Consider the following 11,857-nt stretch of genomic DNA (forward strand, 5'->3'; position numbering starts at 1 on the left):
ATGATCCTTTGTGAATCTTATACCCTTTGAACAACAATCAAAGAGAGGTGCAGAGAAGACTAAGTTGACTAATTGGTGGCTGACCATTAGTTGGATCCAAAAAATGGTTCAATTTCCGCATATCAATAAAAAGCAGAAAACTTGTTATTTATTGTCAATAACACTGACAGGCGTGATAACACTTCTACGTAGAGAATATAATTATTGACCGGAAATTGCAAGTTTTTCTCCCGTCCATCCCACAACTAAGCTAAAACCTTGTATTGGGGTCCCACCTTATCCACAGGAAGAATTTCTCCAAACAATTGGTCAACACACCCACTTGTTTCACATGCACCGATCTCTTAGCCTGTGATCTCTTCCCGCTGTAACAATCAATCTCCTTCAAAAGCCAAAAGAATATTTGTGGTCCGACAAAAACTTGGATTTTCTGCCTCCAGGAATCTTGAAACTTGCGATCCCCTGTTTCTTTTCCCTTATTATCTTCTTTGCCTGCATTTCCTTTTTCTTCGAAATCAACCCCGTCATACTGGTTGAGCTGAGAGCAAGCACCATACCTCGTTCTGATTAAGTCCTCTGCTGAACCAAAATCACTTCTTCTTCTTCTGTGTTTTTTTTTCTTTCCTGTTGAAATTTAGAATATCTAAGAACCCAGGTGCGTCAATTATCAGTCCATATTTTAACTTAAATACACAAGTTGAAAATCACACTTTCTTTGTCTCTCATTTTAAACAAATCTTAAATACACAAGTTGAAGAATTTGAAAGGGACAGAAGCCGCAAGAGAAATACAATTCCCAAAATATCAAAATATATTCAAATTTTATTGGCTGATGATCACGAGGATTCACCTAATATTCAGACTGTCCAGTCACTTCATAGCACGAGAAAAAAACCAAGTTCATTATATTATAGCACGTTCCCTAACTTCACAGGAGCCATCCTCCATATATATGTATGTCATGAGATAAGCGTAGCAGCAAGTACATCATCACCACCATGTTGCCAGAAGCACTTCTTCTGGTGACTCTTTTGAACATGAATGTTGCATCATCATCATCCAATATCATCAAAACCCTTCCCGGCTTTCGCGGTGACCTCCCCTTTAAGCTTGAAACTGGGTTAGTTCTTATAACTACGATTTTCTACTCTGTTAAGTACTTTACATTAATACAAAAGATGACCATGGTCCATGAATAATATATTTTATGGGTTTAATTATATAAAGGTACGTGAGAGTGGGCAGCATGGATGATGTGCAGCTGTTTTATTACTTCTTTGAGTCTGAAGGGAGTCCAGAGTATGACCCTCTTGTGCTTTGGCTCACTGGAGGTCCTGGTTGTTCTGCCTTCTCTGCCATTGTATATGAAAATTTAGGTACCTAATTATATTTTCCACTCTCTGCATCTTTCAGAGGATATTATTCTATTTTGAATTTTTATGACTTTGGTGACAGACCACCAGAAAATCCCAACATAAATGAAAAATGAAAAGAAATTAAAGGTGAGACTTGGAGTGTGGACAAAGATAAAAAGTGTGTGCTCTGTTTTCTCTGTTTTTTTTTTTCTTCTTCTTTATCGGGTAATCTGGGTTCAAAGCAGAAACTACAGAGCAACTAGCCAGGCCCAAGAGCGTCAAAACAGAGGCAGGTCCCCATCAGAAGCAGTACATCCCAATTTAAAATCAACCCAAATATTATTGATGAAAAGTTTGTTTTTAAGTATATTGTGTGTATTTCAACCCAAATATTTTTTTTATTTTATAATTCTATAGTTTTCAATCCGTGTTAGTTGTAATCTGGCACAAATATTGTGTTCCAACTTTTAATTATTAGAATTAGCCTCACTATTTAATCCGTACTTTGTTGTAGGTCCATTATCCTTTGACTCTGCACATTCCATTGGCAACAAGCCAAAATTAAAGTTGAATCCATATTCATGGACAAAGGTGGGAGGCTTCAATTGCCTTATAGGTGTATGTGTTTAAGTGGAAACCTTCAAGTTATTGAGGTTCTTATGACATTGACAAGAACGATCGAAAACTTTCAGGTTGCCAACATAATATTTTTAGACGCACCTGTGGGCACAGGATTCTCATATACAAAAAACTGGGAAGGATATACCAATCTCAATGACACAATATCAGCTGCACAAACATATCAATTTCTTAGAAAGGTGAGAGGATGCACTTGCCTATGAGGTTTCGGCATAAGGTCTAGTTCATGTGATCATCTTTCAAGTGATTAAGAATGGTTTTTTTCAAAAATTGACATGATTGGTTGTTGGAAATGAACATTATTTTCCTGCATCCAGTTTAGCTACATCTTTGTTTTCACTGTTGTGGTGCAGTGGCTTATGGATCATCCCAAGTTCTACAATAATCCACTTTACATTGCCGGAGATTCTTATTCAGGCATAATTGTTCCGATGCTCGTTCAGGAAATATCAGATGGTAAGTAGGTAACCCTCTTAAATTTGACCTTTTCTCAGCTTCAGCTACCAGGAATTGAGAGAAGGGTCAATCGTGCAACCTTTAATTCAGCCTCACATGCAAATAGTTAGTTTCTTAGTTGTGTGGATCATGAGGTATTGATTTGAGGTTCTTTTTATTTTGTTTATTTACTTTGATGTAGGTAATCAAGATGAACATGCGCCACCGATGAATCTCAAAGTACATTTTCTGCCATTACAATTTGAATGATTTCTATTTTGATGGTTAATTAATTGAAGATCATATGCCTGTGGGCCTTAAAAGTAGGCAGACAATAATGTTCCATATATATTGGCTGCAGGGATATGTGCTTGGCAATCCACTGACAGATTCTGAAAAGGATGACAATTCTAGAGTTCTATTTGCTTACCTGAAAGCACTTATATCAGAGGAACTATACCAGGTGAAATACACACTGATTTTGTCGCTTCTTGTCGGTTTCATGTTGAGATTAGATTCTGGCTCTTCAAATCATTCTGAACTATCCTGACTAAATCTTTACCTCAAGTTATATGGTGATCTTGCATAGTCACTTTATTTCTTGCTAAAAGATTGTCTTTCTTAAATGTGGTTGTGATTTGTATATTTTGCAAGTCAATGAAAATAAACTGCAAGGGAGATTATATCAATGTGGATCTAAACAACACGTTATGTGTGGATGATCTTGAACTTTACAACGAGGTGAGTGGAAAGAAAACAAATTCTTTGGTTTCTACAACTACTTGTCACTATTAAGTAATGTACTATCAAAATACTGACTTCATATTTTGATTGGCAGTGTATCGAAGACATAAATGATGTACAGATATTGGAACCTGTATGTACTGTCCATTCGCCAAAACCAGCGCAGTCAAAGGGTATGCAGATGATCGCACTAATAAGGACTCTGTAAATCTCCTCCTTTCTTTTCCTCAACTTCGTAGGCCATGGTGTCGGGTAAGTCTCTCTGCACACGCCGGCACACACACATATTGCATACTGTATAGCAGTAACTTATCTGTAGGTTGTAGCTTACTCATATGCGTTTGTTGTACTAAATGTTAACTTTGAGTCCACATATCTGCCTTGTGTTAATGCAGAGTTACGCATATCTCCTCTCTTATATTTGGGCAAATGACAAAACTGTCCAAGAAGCTCTTCATATTCAGGAGGTAATTAATTAGTTCCTTCCAAAGATATTCTTCAGGTTTTCATGACATATCACAGTACTTTAATTTTGCTCATCAATTTTTTTTTTTTTTCAAAGAATCAGGGAAGCATTAAGGAATGGGAAAGATGCAATAAGACCTTACAAGAATTCTATATATCTGATGTTTCCTCTAGTCTTGTCTATCATGTGAACCTCATTAAACAAGGCTATAGAGTTTTGGTTTACAGGTACTATATATATTGATATATTGTAGAATATGCATGCGGATAACTCTTTCCAATTTTCTTTTGTTTTAGTCCAAGCAGAAAGTCCATTTGGATTTCTAATTGGAGGGAAAATTCAAGTACATGAATTCAAACATAGGCTTAGCGCCCTCTGTTAATAGAATCTCACACAATCTATTCATTCTCACATTACCATTTCTTCTGAACACAAAGCTTGTCTATTAACAGTGGTGATCATGACATGAATGTTCCATATGTGGGTACTATGGGTTGGATAGAATCTCTGAACTTGACGGTTGACAGTCATTGGAAGCCTTGGTTCGTCGACGGACAGGTTGCGGGGTTTGTATCTACCTCATCTTCTTCCTTACTCTGTATCGAGTTTAGTCAGAAAATCAGATTACAATTATCTCATAGTTATTCCTTTTTTCTTCTTTTTTTCTGTTTTTTGGTCTTTAGATACAGAGTGCAGTACACATACAAAAAGTACCAGTTGACATATGCAACTATAAAGGCAAGAAGCTTGAGAACCATTATGAAATTAAATATTTTCCATACTAGAATTTTCTTGAGCAAAAGCTGACTAAATTGATATCTCAGGGAGCGGGTCACACAGCTCCAAAGTACAAACCTGAAGAATGCTTTGCTATGATTAGTAGGTGGTTGGCATACTACCCTCTTTAGGTCCAGTTTGGGATTGCTGTCACTTTTTAAAAAAGTTTCTTCTGATGTGCTTTGAAAATAATTAGTTGTAAAGTAAAACAACTCCATGTTTGGTAAATAATATTTTTAAAGTGTTGTTAGTATAAAAAGCAGTGTAAAAAACGTTTCATAAATTTTAATATAAAATTGTTGTAACTGTGAATAATGACTAAAATAGACATGATGTTGAAAGTGTTATGAAATCATGTGGTGATAGTGGTTGTGATGGAGTGGAGGTGGTGGTGGTGATGAAGGTGGAGTTGGTGGTTATGGAGGTGGAGGTGGTGGTAATTGTGTTGGGGGTGGCGGAGGATGAGGAGGAGGATGTGGTGGTGGTGGTGGTGGCGATGGCGGTGGCGGTGGCGGTTGTTGTGTAGGTAGTGAATGTGGTGGTGCAAGTGGTGAAGTTGGATGTGGAAGTGGAGGTGGTGTCATTTTATAAAATGAATGATTGTATTTTGGGAATTAAAAAAATTCATTAAATGTTCATTTTTGCTTCTTTTGAAAGCAGCTTTGAAAAGTTGTTGTCAAAAGGCCACTACTTTTAAAATAATCGGGATATTTTATTTTTACCAAACACCTTAAACTGCTTAACTTTAAAGTAAAGTAGATTTTTTGAGAAAAAAAAAAACAATCTCAAACGGGGCCTTAGTCAGTAATTCAAATTACCAACCCAAATACCAACCCAAAATTCTCATAACCACATTCGCCACAACTATGTGACACCAAATTATAACGCTAATTATACAGTTATGTATTGAGAAAAAAAATTTAAAAATAATCAAAACACCCAAATTTAAAATCCAACGATTTTTTTTTCTTTCCAATGTTGGTTTTTTTATTTGCTGAGAGAGAGAGAGAGAGAGAGAGATGGGTAGAGAGCAGAGAGGAGAGAGAGATGCAGACCGTCAGATCTCGCGAAAAGCATCGGGCTACAGCGGGAACGAGCTCTGGAGGATGAAGAGAGAGTGGTCGGCAAGCTGTGGTTGGTAGGTGGGGGCTGGAGTTTGGGGTCGAGGCAAGGGGAGAACAAATCGGAGGGGAGGTAGAGGGGTATGGGTGGTTGCCGACTGGGGTTCTGGGTTCGTTTTGGGGTGGGGAGGTTGGAGGATGGCTGCGGGTGGTGGTCATGGGGAATGAGGGGGAGAAGAAAATCACAGGAGGTTGGGGAGGATTTTTTTACTTCTCATTTTCTGCAATTTCTTTTCGAAAAGATAATATTTTAATTAATTTAAAATTAACAAAAAAATGAAAAATGTGGGATTCATAGTCTCACGTAGGCAACTAACGGAGAGATTTGAAGAAAACTCTAACGGCGGAACAACATTGTAACAAATTGAAAAGATCGGGTATCTAATTATAAAAATTGAGAAGATATGAACTAACATGTCTTAAGGGTATAACTGTAGGGTACTAAACTGTAATTAACCACATATTAATTTGATATTATTAAACTGAATTATATATTAATGTTTGATTTAAAAGAAAAAGAAAAAGAAAAAGAAAATTCAACACTGAATGAATTAAATTGAACAGGCTGATGAGGGTACAAAATATAGTAAAATATCAAATTTTACCCTTCAAATTGTCATGTAGGTAGGGTTCGTTATTGGGCTGGCTCGGGTCGGGCCTTCATGGGCTTTTTTATTTTTTAAGTCGGGTTGAGGTTTCAAAGAACTTGGCCCAGGCCTACTCATTGGGCTGAGGAGATAATAGTTTTTACTATAACAAAAAAAAAAAAAAAAAAGGGTGTACGTGGACAAAAAAAAACGAGTGGGAACACACAATTTCTAACAAAGAGGGAGTGTAAGTTGACCAAAAAAGAGTGGGAAAATCAGCTCCCATATTAAACCATTATTAGTTGGATGTTGACTGCACGGTAGCCATAGGTACAGTGTCATTTACATCAAAGAATGGTCGTCATACCAATCATTAACAATTTTATAAAACCTTATTATCTCCTCTATTAAACAATTGTAATCATATAAAAGACATCAATGATCTTGCATTTAATTAATATTTAACGAAAGTTGTTATGCCCTGAATTTGATTTGTTTTGGTAGGTACAATAATGTTCAACTACGCAAATTCTAGTGGGAACGAACCAACATTTGTGTTGAATCCATACCCATGGACAAAGGTAATTAATTAATTAATATAACGTAATTAATCCATGTACTCATGTAGTTTAGTGGCAAAATTTCTAATTGGAAAATGTTCAGATTGCGAATATAATATTTTTGGATCAACCTGTTGGTAGTGGATTCTCCTATGCAAAAAGTTGGCAAGGATACCAGATCAGTGATACATTATCAGTTGCTCAGACCTATGAATTTCTAAGGAAGGTGAAAGTTAGTTTAAAAATTTTAAAAGAGTTTTTGTGTGTCATTGTCGTTTTTGTGTAACACATGTTTTTTTTCAATGAGAAAAATGTAACACATGTTCTTCATGCATAATCTTTCGTACGACAGGTAGAACATGAGAATAACACCTACCATATGTACAAAAGTAAATGAAAAAGAAAAGGGGGCAGTTTCACCAAATTTATTAATTAATAATTTGAACAACACACCAAACTTTCTCTTATTCATGTCATTTATGCCTATACTTGTGAAACTCAGTATCATAGTTATTTGACCTTTTTTTTTTCTTTTCTTTTTTTTTTTTTTTTTAAATGGCTCTAAACCCCTCTCCATAGATATGTATCTAGGTATTTGTATATTTTATGAAAAACGGTAAACGATACATTGACCCTAAACGGAAAAAGTCAAAGAGTTTATTTCACCTACTGGTCTGTCGAACCACATGTTTTGATCATCTACATATCGTTGTGAGAGTAGGGTCTCCTTCTGTCAGACCTTCAACATCTCAAGAGCATCATCACCATGTTGCCGCTAGCACTTCTTCTGGTCTTCCTCAACAGTCACATTATTGTTGCATCAAAATCCACCATCGACACCCTACCGGGCTTTTCCGGTGAACTCCCCTTTAAACTTGAAACCGGGTAAATAATTTTTCAACTATTATCATCACCATCTCAGGTGTAATCAATTTTTTTCGTATTATACACATAACTAAATACTAGTTGTTCCCACTATGAGTTACTAATTGGTATGAAAGAAATAAAGGTATGTGGGGGTGGGCGATTTGGATGATGTGCAGCTATTTTATTACTTCATTGAGTCGGAGAGGAGTCCCAAGGAAGACCCCCTGGTGCTTTGGCTCACCGGAGGTCCCGGTTGCTCCGGTTTTTCTGGCCTTGCATACCAAATAGGTATATTATTATTTTACCTTATCTGATTACTTTTTTTAAAGTATGCAAGACATTATTATCTCCTCTATTAAACAATTGTAATCATATAAAAGAAATCAATGACCTTACGTTTAATTAATACTAGCTTCTCCACACGCGCTTCTACTGACAAGACTTTTTTTTAAAAAAATTAAAATTTATGTAAGAATTAAATAAGATAATGGGTAGTTGTGTTCCATAAAAATATTATCCATTATCTGATTTTTCTTTTTATTATTTTTTTTAATATGAAAAAGTGTGAATTTACCATATTATCCTCCTTTAATTAATAATTTCAATTCTTAATATTTGCATTAACCAATGCCATTTTCTCAGATTTGAATGTTGTCTCATTCTCTGCTTTTGCTTTATATTATATATATATATATATATATATATATATATATAAAACAAAAGTTGTTATGCCCTGAATTCGATTTGTTTGGTAGGTCCAATAATGTTCAACTACGCAAATTCTAGTGGGAACGAGCCAACGCTTGTGTTGAATCCATACTCATGGACAAAGATAAACCTACTACTTAATCTACACTTAATTTGTCAAGAACTTTACCCAAATGCATTGGACGATGTTCAGGTTGCCACCATAATATTTTTGGATCAACCAGTTGGTAGTGGATGGATTCTCCTATGCAAAAAGTTGGGAAGGATACGAGACCGGTGATATATCATCCGCAGCTCATACCTATGAATTTCTAAGGAAGGTGAAAATTGGTTAAAGTAATTAAAATTATATATTAAATCTCATTAATTAATTAATTATATATATATATATATGTTGGTGCTGCAGTGGCTTAAAGATCATCCTGAATTTCTGAAATATGCACTGTACATTGCTGCTGGTGATTCATATTCAGGCATAACTGTTCCCATCATTGTTCAGGAAGTGTCCAACGGTAACTTTTTGTTGGGGATGAAGACTTCATCAACTATTTCACTAAACTTATTTAATTAAATTATGAGGCAACTCTTTTTTCTAAATCTATACTGTTCTAGGCAATGAAGTCGGGCATGAACCACCGTTGAATCTCAAAGTAAGAATTAATTCAATCGGATTTTAAACTTGTTTGATTTTAGTCCTTCTCCTTTTGTTCGTGCCTCATCGTTTGTGCTCTCTGTTTGGTCTTTGGGCTACTTTGAACTCAGGGTTACGTGCTAGGCAACCCATATACAGAACCAACATATGACGTGAATTCACGAATTAAATTTGCTCACCGCATGGCACTTATTTCCGATAAACTCTATGAGGTATAAATGCTCTCTAGTGACTTTTTTATTTATTTGGAAAAAGCGATAGTAATTATTGATGAAACATAAAACTAGAAAAGAAAAGGAGAGTGTAAAATGACAGTGTGAAAATTACTTCCTTGATTTTCCTGAACTCTGTGAAGAAAGAAAATTGAGAGTTGAATGAATGTGTAAAATGCTTAACGGCTCACTATAACTAACACCGATATTGTTCCTAACTTAACTATCTACAAACCTTAATAGGTGTGGAATTCTAGTATACATTCTTTAATAAGTGTGTTTGTGTGTGTTTTTGGGTCTTCACTAAGACCGAGCAAATTGCATCTCAGTGTGTATAATTTTTGTGCAAATGACCGAGCAAAACACTGAAATAATGTCTGTTATTATTGGGCAATAATTTGAGACCTAATCTCTTCGCATTATATATAGTCAACTAAAACAAATTGCAAGGGCGAGTATGTTCAAGTAGATCCGAGCAATGCACCTTGTGTGGAAAACCTCCAAGAAGTCACTGAGGTGAGAATTACTAATTTACGACATTGTTTTTAGTTCACATTTATTTTCAAACTTTGAACTGAAGATCCATTTGCCACTCTAACAAATTTGCAGTGCACCCAGAAGATATATTATAACCAAATATTGGAGCCAAAGTGTAGCACTATGTCTCCAAACCCAAAAATATTCAAATGGGATCAAAACTTCGATGGTGAGAACTTCTTAGACGTGCTACATCACTCTACAGAATCATGGTGTCATGTAAATATATATATATATATATATATCTCAGAGACAATACATACCCTTATAGAGACTTTATACTTACTGTGTGGCACCTTACTACCCTTACTTCTTTGCAGACTTATAACTATCTGTTCTCCTTCATTTGGGCTAATGATAAAACAGTCCAAAGTGCTCTTCACGTTCGAGAGGTAAGTATTAATTTTGAGAATTACAATACCCACATAAAATATTCACACTTTTATTTACCATTACAATGTGCAGGGAACAATAAAGGGTTGGGAAAAATGCAATCAGAGCATATCTAGCAATTATGCACATGATGTTAGAACTAGTATTGACTATCATCGAAACCTCACCAAGAAAAACCTTAGAGCACTGGTTTACAGGTTACAATTTTCTTAATTTTCTCCATTTCCATCCTTAAAAAACCACAAACGTTTGTGCAAATAAATAGATGAATAATTCCTCTGTCTGAAATATCATAGTTAATTTGTACTTTTTTTTTTTTTTTTGGTACAGTGGTGATCATGACATGCTTATTCCATACGTGGGCACTCAAGAATGGATAAAATCTCTCAATTTTAGTGTTGATTATCAATGGAGACCATGGTTTGTTAATGGCCAAGTTGCAGGGTTGGTTGCTACTTCCTACTTGCCACTATTTTTCATTTTTTATTTATACATGCAATTAGGGGTAAAGGATTTTCTCATACATACATACACTGTCAAGGTGTCATAAGGATTCTAATCTAAGACCATTAGTCTGCAAGTCAAGATTCTTTTCCACTGGACTAGTACCTGTTGCCACTATCAATTTTAGTTAGTCGCATATATTGTTTCACTATTTTCATAATGTCACAACAATTTCTAATTTAATTAATTAATTTTTTTTTTCAATAGGTACACCAATGCATATACAAGGAAAGCGTACAGTTTGACATTCGTGACTGTAAAGGCTAGAACTGGAAATCCTGTTTTAATTCTTCTCAGCTATGTTTATTTAAATACAAAAAAACAAATACAAAAAACCTAAAATAATGGAAATTAACTTTTGTTTGACGTATGCAGGGAGCTGGCCACACAGCTCCAGAATACAAGCCTGTGGAATGTCTTGCAATGATTGATAGGTGGCTTGCATATTACTATGTTTAATTAGCTCATTCAAGCAACTCCACACCTATATATATTTGTATTGAAAATTTGCCCATTTGGGTGATCTCTTGTATTAAAGAAATCCATAGTCGATTTCACCATGAACTTAAGATATTTGAGCTTACGCATTGCAGCTGATAGTACACTCTGCTTCATAATTCGAAGAACTTTCTCCCGATTTATATTTGCCAGGATATATACATATTCAATCTCTTGAACAATCGCTTTTCACATGAGCTAACTCTGTCAAACTCTATTCTTTTCTTTTCTGAACAACAAAATGTTTCAATTGATTTGTTGAAAATGGTAAACTGATTTTACTAAACAAATGTCATAAATAAAATAGGTAAGGAAATCATATACATCCTTGTGAGAAGAGGGTCTTCTTGTACACTGGCATGGATTGAATCCTTGAACTTGACACTTGAGGATGATTGGAAACCATGGTTCTCTGATCATCAAGTTGCAGGGTTTGTAGTTGTTTTCATGATTTTTTTGGGTTCGGATTTTTATTTTTGAGTTTAGGAATTTCAATGTTTAATACTAACTTTGATCTTTTGTTCTCCTTTTTCATTGATTCATTTTACAGATACACAATGTACTATTCAAACAACGAGTATAATTTGACATATGCGACTATAAAGGCATGAGTGATGGCTTCCAAGTTTATTGATCTTCTCTTTGAAGTAAGTCTAATAATCACTTATGATGGAATAAATAATTCCCAGTTGCAAATGTGCAGGGAGAAGGGCATAAAGCTCCAGAGTACAATCCTAAGGAATGCTTTGATATGATCAATAGGTGACTGGCGCATTCTCCTCTTTAACCTAGTATACTAAAT

At 35.2% G+C, this 11,857-nt stretch overlaps 2 pseudogenes across 2 annotated transcripts; both read left to right on the forward strand.

Moving 5' to 3' along the window:
- Positions 1 to 538: 538 nt before the first annotated feature.
- LOC103335068 (serine carboxypeptidase-like 2) lies at positions 539 to 4,721 on the forward strand (annotated as a pseudogene). The gene is made up of 14 exons (XR_016127833.1): positions 539 to 1,120; positions 1,228 to 1,376; positions 1,870 to 1,946; positions 2,048 to 2,173; positions 2,348 to 2,450; positions 2,632 to 2,669; positions 2,791 to 2,892; positions 3,084 to 3,170; positions 3,268 to 3,425; positions 3,569 to 3,640; positions 3,742 to 3,866; positions 4,092 to 4,205; positions 4,323 to 4,377; positions 4,464 to 4,721. The product of XR_016127833.1 is annotated as a serine carboxypeptidase-like 2 (transcript).
- Positions 4,722 to 7,280: 2,559 nt separating this feature from the next.
- On the forward strand, positions 7,281 to 11,156 carry LOC103335123 (serine carboxypeptidase-like 18; annotated as a pseudogene). Its single transcript, XR_016128126.1, has 13 exons — positions 7,281 to 7,569; positions 7,694 to 7,839; positions 8,307 to 8,579; positions 8,666 to 8,771; positions 8,872 to 8,909; positions 9,022 to 9,123; positions 9,553 to 9,639; positions 9,733 to 9,879; positions 9,981 to 10,052; positions 10,126 to 10,250; positions 10,384 to 10,497; positions 10,765 to 10,819; positions 10,933 to 11,156. The product of XR_016128126.1 is annotated as a serine carboxypeptidase-like 18 (transcript).
- Positions 11,157 to 11,857: the final 701 nt, after the last annotated feature.

This window comes from Prunus mume, linkage group LG6 (genome assembly GCF_029339155.1).
Source record: "Prunus mume cultivar Tortuosa linkage group LG6, ASM2933915v1, whole genome shotgun sequence".
NCBI classification, from domain to species: domain Eukaryota; kingdom Viridiplantae; phylum Streptophyta; class Magnoliopsida; order Rosales; family Rosaceae; genus Prunus; species Prunus mume.